Source organism: Sprattus sprattus, assembly GCF_963457725.1.
Source record: "Sprattus sprattus genome assembly, chromosome: 5".
NCBI classification, from domain to species: Eukaryota; Metazoa; Chordata; class Actinopteri; order Clupeiformes; family Clupeidae; genus Sprattus; species Sprattus sprattus.
In genome coordinates, this window is record NC_137924.1 from 24,851,867 (window position 1) to 24,866,866 (window position 15,000).

The window sequence follows — 15,000 nt, forward strand, 5'->3', positions numbered from 1 at the left end:
TCACCATTCTCTCTGCGTACATCAACCAGGACAGCGTTCCAAAAGGTATTGCATGGTAAGAGAAGGTGTGTGTGTGTGTGTGAGAGAGAGAGAGAGAGAGAGAGAGAGAGAGAGAGAGGGAGCGAGAGAGAGCAAAAGAGTAAGAACACGATACAAAATGCTGTCTTAGTTACAGTGTGCTAGTTTCGGCTAGACCAATCAGACACATTTTTTTCCCTCCCTGGAACTGTGCTTGCATCCAGCGCTACCCTAAGAGCTCCTCTCTCTCTCTCTCTCTCTCTCCGCACAGCACAAGTGCTTCGCTCCCTGACCAGAAGCCACACTAACCGCCCGACCACAAGTTGTTAACAACTGCATTAACATGAGGGAGCCTCCTCGACCAGGAGAGAGATTTAAAGAGCGGCAAGAGGAGCAGGGAGAGCGAGGAATAGAGACGTTAGAGAGGGAGAGAGAGGAAGAGAGACGTTAGAGAGGGAGAGAGAGGAAGAGAGAGGGGGAACACTAGTACTGTTAACAGCGATAGAATTAGTTAGTGAAGAGAGAAGAAGAGGGAAAGTAAAGAGAGAAACACAGAGAGGGAACGTGAGCAAAATGAAGAGGGATAGAGTTAGCTAGCGAAGAGACAGGGAGATCAAAAGTGAAAGAGGGACAGCGAGAGAGAGAATGAGAGAGGGAGAGAGGGAAAGAGAGAGAGAGGGAGAGAGACTTAGAGTGGCAGTCTGCAGGGGTGCAGACAGTAGTAGACAGTAGCGCTGAGGGTTGATAAGAGAGATTACATCTATAGGCTCGAGTACAGCACAGACCTGCACAATCCCTCGGTATACAGTAGCTGTCAATGGCTGCACTTGGGAGTACTAGTGTTCTAAACTGGAGCTGGCACATACTCAGCTGCTGAATGTGCTGATAGTAGTCCTGCACTCTGGCCAGTGCGGTTATTGAGCTACTCCGCATAACCTAGATCTGTGTGTATGCCGAGCTCACCCCTTACAGAGGCACAGCATTGCACACACGCCTCCAATAACAGACCACTAAAATACTGACACATTTGTTAAAAAAACGAAATTCTCAAACTGCACGGTTGTTGTCCTTACACTCCTCTATTTTCATCTCTTTGTTGGGCACACTCAGGTGTCTGTTGCCGGCTTTGTAGTGTGTAAGAGAGTGTCCTGTCACTGAGGTCTGAGGGCCGTGCTCACAGCCTGACGTGAGGGAATAAGTCTCTCTGTGCTGAAAGAAAGAGAAATACACGGGGGGGATGAGAGTCAGAGTGGCACCCAGGTCAGGGACAGCCCAACTCACGCACTCACTCACTCAGCCACCCACCCCTTCCTCTCTCTTTCTCTCTTCTCTCTGATTCCTGCTCCCTCTCTTCCCTCTTTACAGAAGAGAGAAATCTCTGCCTCGCTGTCTTCCGGTGGGCTGATTTGAAGTGAAACTAGTTGGGGCCAGTCCAACCGGAAAGGAAAACCTGCCACATAATTTCACAATTGTGCGCAGACGCAGCCATCAATAAGGTCCACCCCGACAAACAGACACCTTCATGTAAATGACAGCAGAGGAACTTGGACTGATGGTGGGACACATTGCCATTATTTCACGCAAATAAAATGCCCTCATTCGATGTACTGTTGTTCGGTTAAGTCATGCAGTAATCAATCCATTCTGAGAGGTGCAGACTGATGGTTGCCTTGGACACCTAGTTACATACGCGCCTGCCTCCAATATGGTGACAATGACTGGAACGCTATGTGATTACTGTTATTATCTATGCAATTACAAACAAGCTGCGTAGGACCTTGACTTCGGTGTGAGGGGACAAAACACACACACACAAACACACACACACGCACACACACACACACACCTGGTAGGAAACATTACATGAGCATCTGAGTTGATGAATCCGCTAGGTTTAGGAGTCCTAACCATCATACATAGATGGAAAAAAAGACTATTCCACAACATGAGTGGATTGTGCACATTGTGTCCCTTGGCTTCAATGGCCTGGGCTGGACAGTGTGGGTGGGGGTGTTGGACCAGGTAGACAGGGTTAGGGGAGGAGAGCAGAGGAGAGCAGAGCAGAGGAGAGGAGAGAAGAGAAGAGAAGAGAAGAGAAGAGAAGAGAAGAGAAGAGGAGAGGAGAGGAGAGGAGAGGAGAGGAGAGGAGAGAAGAGAAGAGAAGAGGAGAGGGGAGCGGAGCAGAGCAGAGCAGAGCAGAGGAGAGGAGAGGAGAGATGATGGGAGGAGAGGAGAGGAGAGGAGAGGGGAGGAGAGGAGAGGGGAGGAGAGGAGAGGAGAGGAGAGGAGAGGAGAGGAGAGATGAGGGGAGGAGAGGAGAGGAGAGGAGAGGAGAGGAGAGGGGAGCAGAGCAGAGCAGAGGAGAGGAGAGGAGAGGAGAGGAGAGGAGAGGGAAGCCAACAGCAGGGCCCTCTCTTACAAGCTGCAGAGGGTATGGAGTATGGGAGAAGCACTACTGTAGATCAACACTGACTCTCCTCACAGTCATATACAGTGATAGAGAAGGAGATCGCCTCCTACGGAAGCCAACCAAAAAAACAAAGCGCACACACAAACACACACACACAGACATGCACACATGCAAACCATCCTACAAACTGGTGCACATGCGAGGCCACACAGACAAACCACAGAGACAGACAGTCCTGAAGATGGAATGCAGACATACAGACAGCCGTGCACACACAGAGAACACCAAACACACACAGAGACAGACTGAGACACACAGACGAGGTGGCTGCCATCACACCGCGGTTAGTGACTCCTTGTGGAAGGGTCTGGCCCACGGAAAAAGTGACAGCACCTCCCCGCAGCTCTCAGGGAGACCCCTCATTTCCAGCGTGCCTGTGGCCACCACCGGGGACTCAGCAGCAGCCGCCGCCCGGGGACCTGTTACTCCGCCCCGGCCCAGAGCAACACCCCAACCCCAACCGACTCCGCCCCAGCCCAGAGTAACACCTCAACCCCACCCAGCCCACTCATCATCTCCACTATCCACATCTTCACTCACAGTCCTGCCCTCCATTTGTATGCATGACAGACAGAGAGAGAGAGAGAGAGAGAGAGGGAGGGAGAGGGAGAGAGAGAGGCTGTGAATAAGACCAGGGTGTGTGACCCCCCTCGACTACTGAGAGTATGTCCTCTGCAGAGTGAAGTGACGTCCTTGTGGATTAGCTGGCTAGCATGATGTTGGAGCAGGAGACAGACATGAGGGGTGTAGTCATCTGCAGGCTGATTTGTGACAATGACTGTAGAGCTACCTCTGAAACTTACACGCAGTTACACCATAGTGGCTGATGGCATAAATCAGCATGCATGTGCACTAAAAATGCATGCAAAATAAACAGCATACTTGGCTCTTATAAAAGGTTTGCCATCATGCTAACTCAGTACTACAGTCGCCAATGAAAGCTTTTTTTTTTATAGTTTTGCCAAGTGGCCCGAACTGGACAGTACAGTATAGTGCAGAGTCTAGAAAGCTAGTTAGAATGAAATGTGTGTTTATCTGTCTTTATAGATGGTATATATACCATACAAATTAATCTGAAGATGATACAAGTACTAGTTGAATAAAAAAATATGATTCACATAGTGGCAAACAGTTGCATGCCGTCTCGTTAATAAACAAACACTGCAGTGAAAATAGGCATTTGCAAACACACATTTAGGGGAGGCTGTGGATCATTCACAAGTGTTAGTCATGTGGAGGGAGGCAAGCTCGTTCACAAACTGTTCTTGTTAATATCATCCTCTACCACGACTGAGCAGAGCGAGCACCACAGAAGCTTCATCATGTGTGTTTCTTCAAGGGGTATTTTTATGGCTGGTGACCAGGATGAACTCTGTGCCCTTCACACAGCTACAACCACAAATACACTCCCCACCACCTCTACCCCACCCTCACACACACACGCACACACACACACACACACACACACACACAAACCGGCTCTCAATAAAATCACAAACTGGGCCCTGCTTGAAGATGCAGGCTGCAATGCATACGCAACGCTTACCTAATGTTTGCCTAAAGTGACCACACCGTCTGCCACCACTGCCAAAACGAGTAGAGAGAGGCAAAAAAAAAGAAGCCTTCTAAATTTCGGCCTTTGAATAAACCAGGGTGGGCAGCCATGTCTGGTCTAAAGAGCTAATATTGACTGCAGCCAGCTGTAGGCTAGCGGAGAGCAGGGGGAGTCCAGGTCGGCACGCGCGCCGGCATACTAATGCACGCATGCAGTGGAATGTCAGGCTCGGCGGCAAGGACTGCGGTATGGGGAGGAGAAGAGAAGAGAAGGAGGAGAGCGGACGACAGAGGAGGCCCAGAATGGAGGCATTCACCGTCTGCCAGCCAGTCACCGGCCTCTTCCTCCTCCTCCTCGTTGCCACCTCTCCTCCAGCGCTCCTCAGAGTTACTGTCATCACCCCTCCTGGTGAGTGAAACACGTTAGGGTGTTTCTCGCCACTCCACACCAAGTCATGGTGAAGGGAGTGATTGGTGAGTAGTCTGCCAGAGCTGCTCACTAGGACAAGGGTGAGAGGCGGGAGTGAGGGACTGGAGAGGGAAGGGATGGAGAGGGTGTGAGAGTGTCACAGGAGGTTGCAAGGGAGAGATGATCTGTGGGTGAGATGAATCTTAAGTCAAGAGGTTGAGAGCTCTCACACACGGTGACTGACTCAATGGATTCTTTGGTTGACATTTACATTTAGTCATTAAGCAGACGCTTTTATCAGGAGCCGTTAGGGGTTCAGTGTCTTGCTCAAGGACACTTACACACTTGGTAAGGAGGAGGGGGGAATTGAACTAGCAACCTTCCAACCTTCCGATTACTATGTACCACTGTGCCCCCCGGGTGGAACTGTTGTACTCCAGTGCCAGAGAGGACTGTGTGCACTGAGCTGCTCGAACTGGTTCCTTTTTTTCACAGAATTATTGAGATTCATTCATATTCTGTTCAACGCGTGCATTCTCAGACGCCAATATTCTTCTAAATAATTGAATATCCAAGGTCTAATGCCCAGCCACTTAATGCCAGTTCTGATTTCAAATCAATTATTTGCACAACTCAACCTGTTGTCAAACGGTCTATCTTCAGGGATGCCAAGATCTGTCTTTACATGGCATGAAAATACGGCCTGTTATGGAGACATCAGGGCGTGTAATATGCTAGTGGGAATTTACATGCTGGCAGACATAGAATGATTCAGATCCATCAACTGCCAGCACAACATTTCCAGGCAGACACGTGTCCTGAGTCCGCCAGAATTATATTTAGGAGCAAAGTATTACCATTTGGACGCACAAATTACCAACCAACAGTGTCACCACCAGTATGATAACATCAGATAAACAGTAAGCTTAAGTAGATAAATTAGACGATCCGCTGTAGGTGTCTAGGGTGAGTCAAGACAGCATGTGGTATTACTGAGCAAAGCTGTGATATAAATAAGCATTAACGTGAACAAAATATCAAGTGAAGACACTTTGATGCACAAACAGATGAATCACTCTTTTCCCAGCCACAACAAAGGCCAACACATGCATGCAAAGAGGATCTCTCTGTGGAAGAATTCTATTTAGATCACTGGTCTTTGAGTCATTCTTCCTGGAATCCACATGCAAAAAGGTTAAAAGGGCTCAACCTAGGGTTTAATGAGACGCTCTCGTGCACGTACTCGCCTGGCCAAGTTGTTTTTACCAAGAATATGATTACTTGTGATTAAATCAGTACTGTGTTTAAAAACTAAGATGGTTTTTGTGTTGTGTTTTTGATGTGTGTGTTTGTTTGGAGTAGTGCTGTTTGAAGTAGTGCTAAATTTCATGGATCCATTTTGTACTTGTTGTAAAAATGATATTTACAAAAAAATCAAATTTTGAAACTGAAATGGGATGAGACTGAGATGTCAAACGGTTTCAAAGGGCAACAACAACGGTTGAAAAGAACAGCAATGTTGTGTTCAGGAGAAAAAGAGAGACAACATATACACACATTCATTCGCATGTTTGCACCACGTTCTAGGTATATCAGTTTACACAGAAATAAACATGCATAAACATCAATATTACTAGTCGGTATGTCTTGTAAAATCCTGATTAATTTGTCACAGATCAACAAGTCATTTTACACATTTTCATGCATTTGTGGACTGTCATTTACTTGTGGGTGTTGGCCTTTATCCTATAACTGTGATAAACACTTCTTCCGGTATTATTTTCTGTTTCAGTAATTTTGCGCCAATTTACTCACACAATTATAGTTTAATTATAGTATAATTTACACAGAATCCCACTACTCTGGCCACAGACAGTCTCAGTTTGTAGTGTGGCTGATCTTTGTTAACAAAATAGCCACTCAGTCACAGGCACATATCTGGCTTTCCTCTAAAGGAACAAGACTCAGAACTGTTTTTTATAGGTCAGTGTAGATCAGGTTGTCTTTAGTTTGAGGAATTGAGAACTGGTGGCTTGCTGAGGTTTGTGGAAAGATGATGTCTAAAGGCCTATAAGAGATGGTGGGATGGTATCTGCCTTCAGACTACACTGACGTTGCTCTAATCTATCCTCAGAAACATCCAAGATAATATTATATTACCACTGTACATATGCTTATTCTCTGCACTCTTCTGTTTTTGCACTTCTGGTTAGATGCTAACTGCATTTCGTTGCCTCAGTACTTGTACTCTGTGCAATGACAATAAAGTTGAATCTAATCTAATCTAAATCATCTAAATATGCCTCTACACCACACAGACTTATCACTGACAACTCAGGTCTGTGAAATAAATCTCAGTTTGCCCATCAGTATGTGATGTCCAGACCCAATTCTAAATTCCCATTGGGTTGTACTTCTGGAGCCTTTGGGTTGTACTTCAGGAAACACTGTTGATGACACCCTGACTTATGCTTTCCATGACAATTGCCTATTAAAGTGAAACTTTGATGGCTGAAAAGCAATAGCGTCTGGCAAAATCAAACTGGCCACTTGAGACTACACAAGCTTATCAAGTGAGCTGACAATGCCATCATCACAGACAGACTGACTCTGTTCTATGTGGGATATTCACAATATATGCACTCAAAGTCACACACAAAAACACACACACACACACACACACACAGAGAGAGAGAGAGAGAGTGTGTGTGTGACTACTCTGAGGCTCTTTTCACTGGATAGCAGTGGAAGCATAAGGCAGGGCTCTGCTGTAGGATGTGCGTACCCACCACCACACCCTGCGTCATGTGCCACTTGCTGAAAACTGTGGTCATGTGACATGGGGTTCAGGACATCCCAGGGATCCACAGGAATCCGTCTCGCTGCTGCTCTGTCATGTCCTGTCTGCAAGCTGTTACTGCTCAGATTTTGTTTCTTTCAACCAACCCTGAAAACTGCTCAGCAAACATATTTTTCTCTTCTGGTTTAAAAGTTTCTAGCTTGAGCGTGTACTTTTCTTGCTTCACTGGATCCATACTGTGAAAAGAGAAGGGCTACAATCCCTTTCCTATCCACATCCCCTGTCAGAAAACCAGCCTCCCTCTCAAAGCATCCCACCACTGATAACCAGCAATGCAAAACAGAGCTGTCATGTCCACAAATCAGCATGTCCACAAATGTATTGTCAAAATATTGTCAAACAGACCATCATTGTTATTGGCACAACCAGAACTTGAAGTTACCACAACAAGTCGAATCACAGGAAGAATACTATAGGCTACCTTAAAACGATCTGCCTAATAGTGTATGGGACACAGAGCGAAACCAATGGAACAAACAAATGATATTACTGCTCTCTTCTACCGAACTGCTATCTCTCCTCATCAGTGTAGAGCGAAGTGAGATGCTGCCAATGGTTCACACAAGAGGTGTTTTTTGGAACAGCCTTCATTTCTCTCCTTCTTTTTTTCCTGTTATAAAAATATCACACCAAGGAGGGAAAAGCAATGCGTAAAATAATCTCCAGCTTCATTATGCCCCGAGAATAAAAAGGGTCAAAGTGGCGGGGTGACAAGGGCAACCACGGGGGCCATAAATCAAACCAGCAGTCTCCTGACTCCTCTGGCACGTGTCCCGACATTACAGATTTAGCTCGGACAACCAACAAGATGCAGACCAGGCAGCTCAGGCTTCTTTACCTCCATGCTGGTGGACCACGAGAAGCCAAGCTGGCTTTGTGATTTTGGGGTTAAGTTGGAGGCTATTGGATCGGCTTCTCCTACTCCTACTTCCACTGAAGATTCTACTTCATGTTTTCAGTGTGATTTCAACTCCAAGATTAATCATTTGTACTGTGAAGTCCTTCATCTGACAGTCCCATGCATCGGGGTGGTCTAATTTATGAGAGAGAACACTGACAGTACCTGTGGATCCAGACCTGCATAAAATCAGAGTCGGGTATTGTTTGTTTTTCCCCTGATACCAAAGCTAAAAAGATACATTTAAACTCATTCAGGCCAAACCAGTGCCTAAACCGCTGCGTAAAAAAAGAAATTGCTCACAACAGGCATACATTTCTGTGAATGATGAGTCTCGATCATCAAATAAAATTCTCACAGGTGAGGACTGGGGGAGGTGAGTGCTGTGTGTGAAGTGTTTACACAAATTGTCTGCATCTTTAATAGTGTGGACTTAACCAGGCTGTTTTAGTAACATTACAGGGAAACCAAGTAGCCTACATGGAATTGAGTTGTATTATTGTCATTTTATTTTTCGTTTCAGGTCCTGTCTCTGTAAAGCGCCTTGAGACAAATGTATTGTTCTGGAGCTATATAAATAAAATTGAATTGAATTTATAAATTATTTTAAAAGTAAAATTAGTTGATTTTAAAATGCATTGACTTGGCTTGTTTAACTGAAACGTAGCTACTAATGTAGCAAGCTACTTTTGACAGGTTTTTGTAACTTAGCTTGCTACATTTTCATGAGGGGTAGCTTCTGTGTAGTGAAGCTGAATTTATTGTAGAGTAGCTTGTAGTGAAGCTGAATTTATTGTAGAGTAGCTTGTAGCTTAGCTCACTACACATATCAAGTAGCTTGCCCATCACTGCCCAAACGGTTGACTCTACATCACCCATTTCATGACATAAAGGTGTCCCAAACGGTTGACTCTACATCACCCATTTCATGACATAGAGGTGTCCCAAACGGTTGACTCTACATCACCCATTTCATGACATAAAGGTGTCCCAAACGGTTAACTTTTCATCACCCATTTCATGACATAGAGGTGTCCCAAATGGTTAACTGTGTGATTTTAAGGTAGGTCCTAAAAGTAAATGTATAAATGTAAATAAGTACAAAACATAACATAACAAATTCATATAATAAATCAAATCTAGCCCAATTAAATCATTTAAAATGTAAAATGTAACACTATGTAATAGTTACAGTACTAATAACAGCAAAATGCACTTTCAGTATTCTTGACATTCTACAAACTCCAGTTTCAAACTTGGGAGTTTGAACAACCCGTTGTTCCAATCAGATTAGAAATAGTCACACCAAGATATAACAAACAGTTTTAAATCAGTTATGGAAACGGACACTAGGATTAAACGAACAGTAGGATTAATTTTCCTAATCAAATTCATACTAAGGCTGCAGCTCAAAAGACTGGTTAGCCACGCTACTTACTGTTGAACTGGACATCATATGCAAAAAGCGAATAAGTCTATTTGTCCAGGTCAGTTGACAAACATCAGAAAACAAAGTCCATGGGTTGATATTTAATTATCTGTCTTTTAATTGTGATGCTCATTTGCAAATGGCTCTATCACTGCATGAAATGTGGGATTTACGACAGCCTTCGACCCTGTGTATTGCCGTAGAAGCCCACATTGGTGTGAAAGGCCCCCCACCCCTTCCCCTTGGCCAGGCCTAGGTTTTGTTATGTTAATTGAATTGACCTGGAGTGAAAACAACTCCCCCAGTAATCATCTACGTTACGTATCAAACATGGACCAATTAAAATCGAGATATTACTGGACATTTGCGCAGCTGACGTCATTACACAAGCTAAGCGTAATCCCCGCGAAAATCAAAGTAAAAATGACAACAGCGGTATCTACCGATACTGTGGAAATTAGACATTTCTCTAAACTCGACTTTAATAGAAAAAAGCAGTAACTAGCAATAGGGAGGCCTATTCCAACACTAAAGGAACTTTTGCAGAAAAAGGGACCAAAAATAGTGGCAACCATGGCCCAAGTTGCTAAACGACTGTTAACGACTCTTAATGACTGTTATCAGAGTAAGCCTGACTCTGTATAATTACATGCCAGAAACGGATCTCAAGAACATTAAGGTGAAATAATAATATATAAGTTAGGAACATTACACATAGCCTAAGTTAAAACTTTTAAACACATACCACCATAAACATGTGAGATAATTTGACAAGAGACATTGAAAGACAGCTAACTCACTGCTTCGTCAAATAAGAGAGATCAACTATATATATATATATATATATATATATATATACAGTACTGTGCAAAAGTTTTAGGCAGGTGTGAAAAAATGCTATGAACTAAGAATGCTTTGAAAAATGTCAACAATAAATGTTTATTTTTTATCCATTTACATGGTAAGACTGAGCACAGCAACAAGACACAACGTAGTTATACTGCATCAGCAGGGTCTCTCCCAGACAAAGATTTCAAAGCAGACAGGGGTTTCGAAATGTGCAGTTCAAGCTCTTTTGAAGAAGACGTTGAGGATCGTAGACGCAGTGGTCAGCCAAGGAAACTTAATGCAGCTGATGAAAAACACATCAAGCCAATTTACCTTTGAAATCAGAAGATTTCAAGCAGTGGCATCAGCTCAGAACTGGCAGAAACCAGTGGTACCCAGGTACAGACATTTACTGTCCGGGGAAGTCTGGCCAGAAGTGGTCTTCATGGAAGAGTTCCAGCCAAAAAGCTCTACCCCGACAAGGAAACAAGGCCAAGTGACTGAACTAAGCACGAAAACATAGAAACTGGGGTGCAGAAACATGGCAGAAGGTGCTATGGACTGATGAGTCAAAATTAGAAATATTTGGCTGTAGAAGAAGGCAGTTTGTTCGCCGAAGGGCTGGAGAGAGGTACAATAATGAGAGTCTGCAGGCAACAGTGAAGCATGGTAGAGGTTCCTTTCCAGTTTGGGGCTGCATTTCTGCATGTGGAGTTGGAGATTTGGTCAGGATGAATAGTGTCCTCAATGCTGAGAAATACAGGCAGATACTAATCCATCATGCAATACCATCAGGGAGGCGTATGATTGGCACCAAATGTATTCTGCAGCAGGAACATAACCCCAAACATACAGCCAATGTCATTAACAACTATCTTCAGCTTAAAGAAGAACAGAGAGTCCTGCAAGTGATGGTATGACCCCACAGAGCCCTGATCTCTACATCATCGAGTCTGTCTGGGTTTACATGAAGAGACAGGAGAATTTTAGGAAGCCTACATCCACAGAAGATCTGTGGTTAGTTCTCCAAGATGTTTGGAACAATTTACCAGCCGAGTTCCTTCAAAAACTGTGCGCAAGTGTATCTGGAAGAATTTATGCTATTTTGAAGGCAAAATATTGATTTAATTTAGAATTTTCTTCTGTTCCTTCACTGCATTTTGTTAATTTATGAAGAATTGATGAAAATAAACTGTTAACACTTCCATTTTTGAAAGCATTCTTAGTTTACAGCATTTTTTCACACCTGCCTAAAACTTTTGCACAGTACTGTATATATATATATATATATATACCAGATATATATATATATATATATCTGGAAACCACTTACAGATTCCGATTAGCTAAATTTGCGTCTGGATGGAAAGGTGTTATCTTTCCCCATCCCACCCATGCTAAGCAATTTCTAGCATAACATGCGATCTACCGTGGAAAACAGAAGGCAGGCGATTTTTGTTATCAGTTCTCACCACACAACGACGTCTCATCTTTGCTGCTTGAATGTCCAGTGGTGTAGTCCAGTGTATACGCAGGTATACGGAGTATACCCACTTATTTTTCAGTCAGCATTGGGTATACCCACTTCTTAAAACAGGGTGTTTATCCTGTGCTGTTTGAATAAATAAAGAGTATACCCACTTCTCCAGGGACCACTACACCACTGTGAATGTCGATATGTAATGGTATGGTGTTATTGAAACTTACTACGTGTAAAAAAGACTAGAAATTGAACGTTTATTATTCGAGTCTAAAGTTTCTAATGTTGCCTCGGGCGCCTTTACGTGAAAATAATTAAAACGTCACATAAGTCCACTAAACAATTCCCAATTCGCACGCTCCAGTAACAGAAGAGAAATACCCCAGAGGAGGGAGGAATGATATACCAGGTACTTGGTCGCACCGATGAGCTAGATCCTTACCAGCAAAGGTGGCTAAGCGGTTAGAAACAGCACCATTAGGTACACAGTACCACTAACCTGAAGAGCGCAGGTTTGGATCTCGCGAAGCTCGCGTAAGATTTCAAAATCTACCTGAAAAGACACAGGTTAGATATTTACAAGTGGCAAACATGTCCCAAGTTGCGAAATGACTATCTCAATATCAGAGTAAGCCCGACTCTGTATAAATACATGCCAAAAGTGAATCTCAAGAACATTACAGAGAGGAAGCTCCGGAATATGAGTGGAACAGCCTCGAAAGTACATTGCAACCCCCGAACTCTGAAAATGAAAGGCAAAGCAAGAATCATGATATCCCCGAAATCAAAACCCTAAAGACAGAACTCTGAAAACGGTAGGCGAATCAAGAAATGTGATAACCCCAGAGCAAAACCCTAAAGACAGAATATTAATTAAATTATTATCGTGTACATTTTAATTTCGCTTTTATGGGGCAATAGATGGGAGGGGATACGTTTTGTCAGTTGAAAGCTGACCTATAGACAGAATCTCATTCCGTCTCATCACAAGACGTTTTAATTCAATTCCTTGTCGTTTTCAACCAATGGCTGCAGCAGGGTGTGTGTGGCTAGACTACTGACAGTCAATATGCTAATAAGAGCATTTCGCACCTCTGTCAGCGGGAGGTGAGAATGCTAAACATCGGCCCCCCTCCCCTCGCAGGTTCCTTTCCGGGAAATTCCGTTCGTATGCGGCAGACGGATATTTCGGGGGAATGTCCGCGATCAGCCAGGAATGGTGATCATTTGCGGCTGTATCACAGCGTATACGGGCCTGATAATCTTGCTTTTCGTGCAGTGTATAGGCTGGCTACGCTACAAACTAAACTGATTTTATTGCTTTGCTAATGTTACATTTCACAAACAAATATTGCTGATGTGCCACATACCTAGCTTAGCAAAAAATAACCTGGGATGGTCTTCTGAAACGGTCTCTTTTATTGTGACTCCGTGATATACTGAGAGAACATGAAATTGACCAAATTAAACCAGCCATGACGTCACCAAAACAAAATCATGGTCAACCCTCTGTATCATAACCTAAATACCACGCCTCCATCTCCGTGGCCAAACTTAACACACTTCCCCGCAAACAGGGAACGTCCCCAGGACGTTAACAGGACATTCGCAAGGTCCCCAATCGTCCCCAATTGGTCCCCGCCACAACGTTCGCTAGAGGACGTTACCAGAACGTTTTTGACGTTCGTAGCAAGTCTACGTTTGGTCCTTCTGCGACGTTCGCATGAGTCTTAAATCGGACTTTTAGGGAACCTTATAAATTGGTCTGTCAGCACACCTCCCCAGGACGTCATTTAAAAACGTCCCCATAACCTTTACCTGCAGGTCCTCTGCGTAACGTTCGCATGAGCCTTAAAACGGACTATTAAGGAACGTTATAATTTGGTCACTCAGCACACGTCCCCAGGACGTCATTTAAAAACGTCCCCATAACCTTTACCTGCAGGTCCTCTGCGTGACGTTCGCATGAGCCTTAAAACGGACTATTAAGGAACGTTATAATTTGGTCACTTAGCACACGTCCCCAGGACGTCATTTAAAAACGTCCCGTAACCTTTACCTGCAGGTCCTCTGCGTGACGTTCGCATGAGCCTTAAAACGGACTATTAAGGAACGTTATAATTTGGTCACTCAGCACACGTCCCCAGGACGTCATTTAAAAACGCCCCGTAACCTTTACCTGCAGGTCCTCTGCGTGACGTTCGCATGAGCCTTAAAACGGACTATTAAGGAACGTTATAATTTGGTCACTCAGCACACGTCCCCAGGACGTCATTTAAAAACGTCCCGTAACCTTTACCTGCAGGTCCTCTGCGTGACGTTCGCATGAGCCTTAAAACGGACTATTAAGGAACGTTATAATTTGGTAACTCAGCACACATCCCCAGGACGTCATTTAAAAACGTCCCGTAACCTTTACCTGCAGGTCCTCTGCGTGACGTTCGCATGAGCCTTAAAACGGACTTTTAGGGACCGTTCTTATTTGGTCCTCTGATGGTCCTCTCTGAACCAGAAGTTCCGCTAGAGAAAAATGATTTTCATTTGCCCGACATTTTAATGATAAGCCGGCCAAATATCTAGCCTATTTCTGCTTCTAAATTAGCCCATTGAAGAAAACTGACGGCCTGCATAGCTTAAATAATAACATAATCAGGTAGTTTAGAATGCAACATGTTTATTTTCCTAAGTTTACAATGGGAAACAAAAACATTTATGTCTGATGCGCGTCAATTAGTGGCCTTTAAGCGCAACCTGCTGTGGCGTTAAAATGAGCGCCGCAACATGGTCATTGCTCTGTTCAATGAGAGCAGAGATTCTTAAATTATTCGACCCTCTTGTGAATCCTTTGCACATTTTACTGTGACTATCAATTACCTCGCACCTGAGCCAAGAGAACTTGTCACTCCATAACGACATAAACGCCCGACATTTCAGCTTTTTCTTTGGTGATGCTGTTCGAACATCTAGGGCTTCAGGTATTCAGTGTTTGGAAAGTTCACTTTCTACATGAACTTGCTCAGTTCATTGTTGATAATTCATAATTTTGAACTACGT

At 44.0% G+C, this 15,000-nt stretch overlaps 1 protein-coding gene across 1 annotated transcript in view; it reads right to left on the bottom strand.

The window, feature by feature from the left end:
- igf2bp2a (insulin-like growth factor 2 mRNA binding protein 2a) overlaps window positions 1–15,000 on the bottom strand; it is a 51,579-nt gene that overhangs the window by 16,482 nt on the left and 20,097 nt on the right.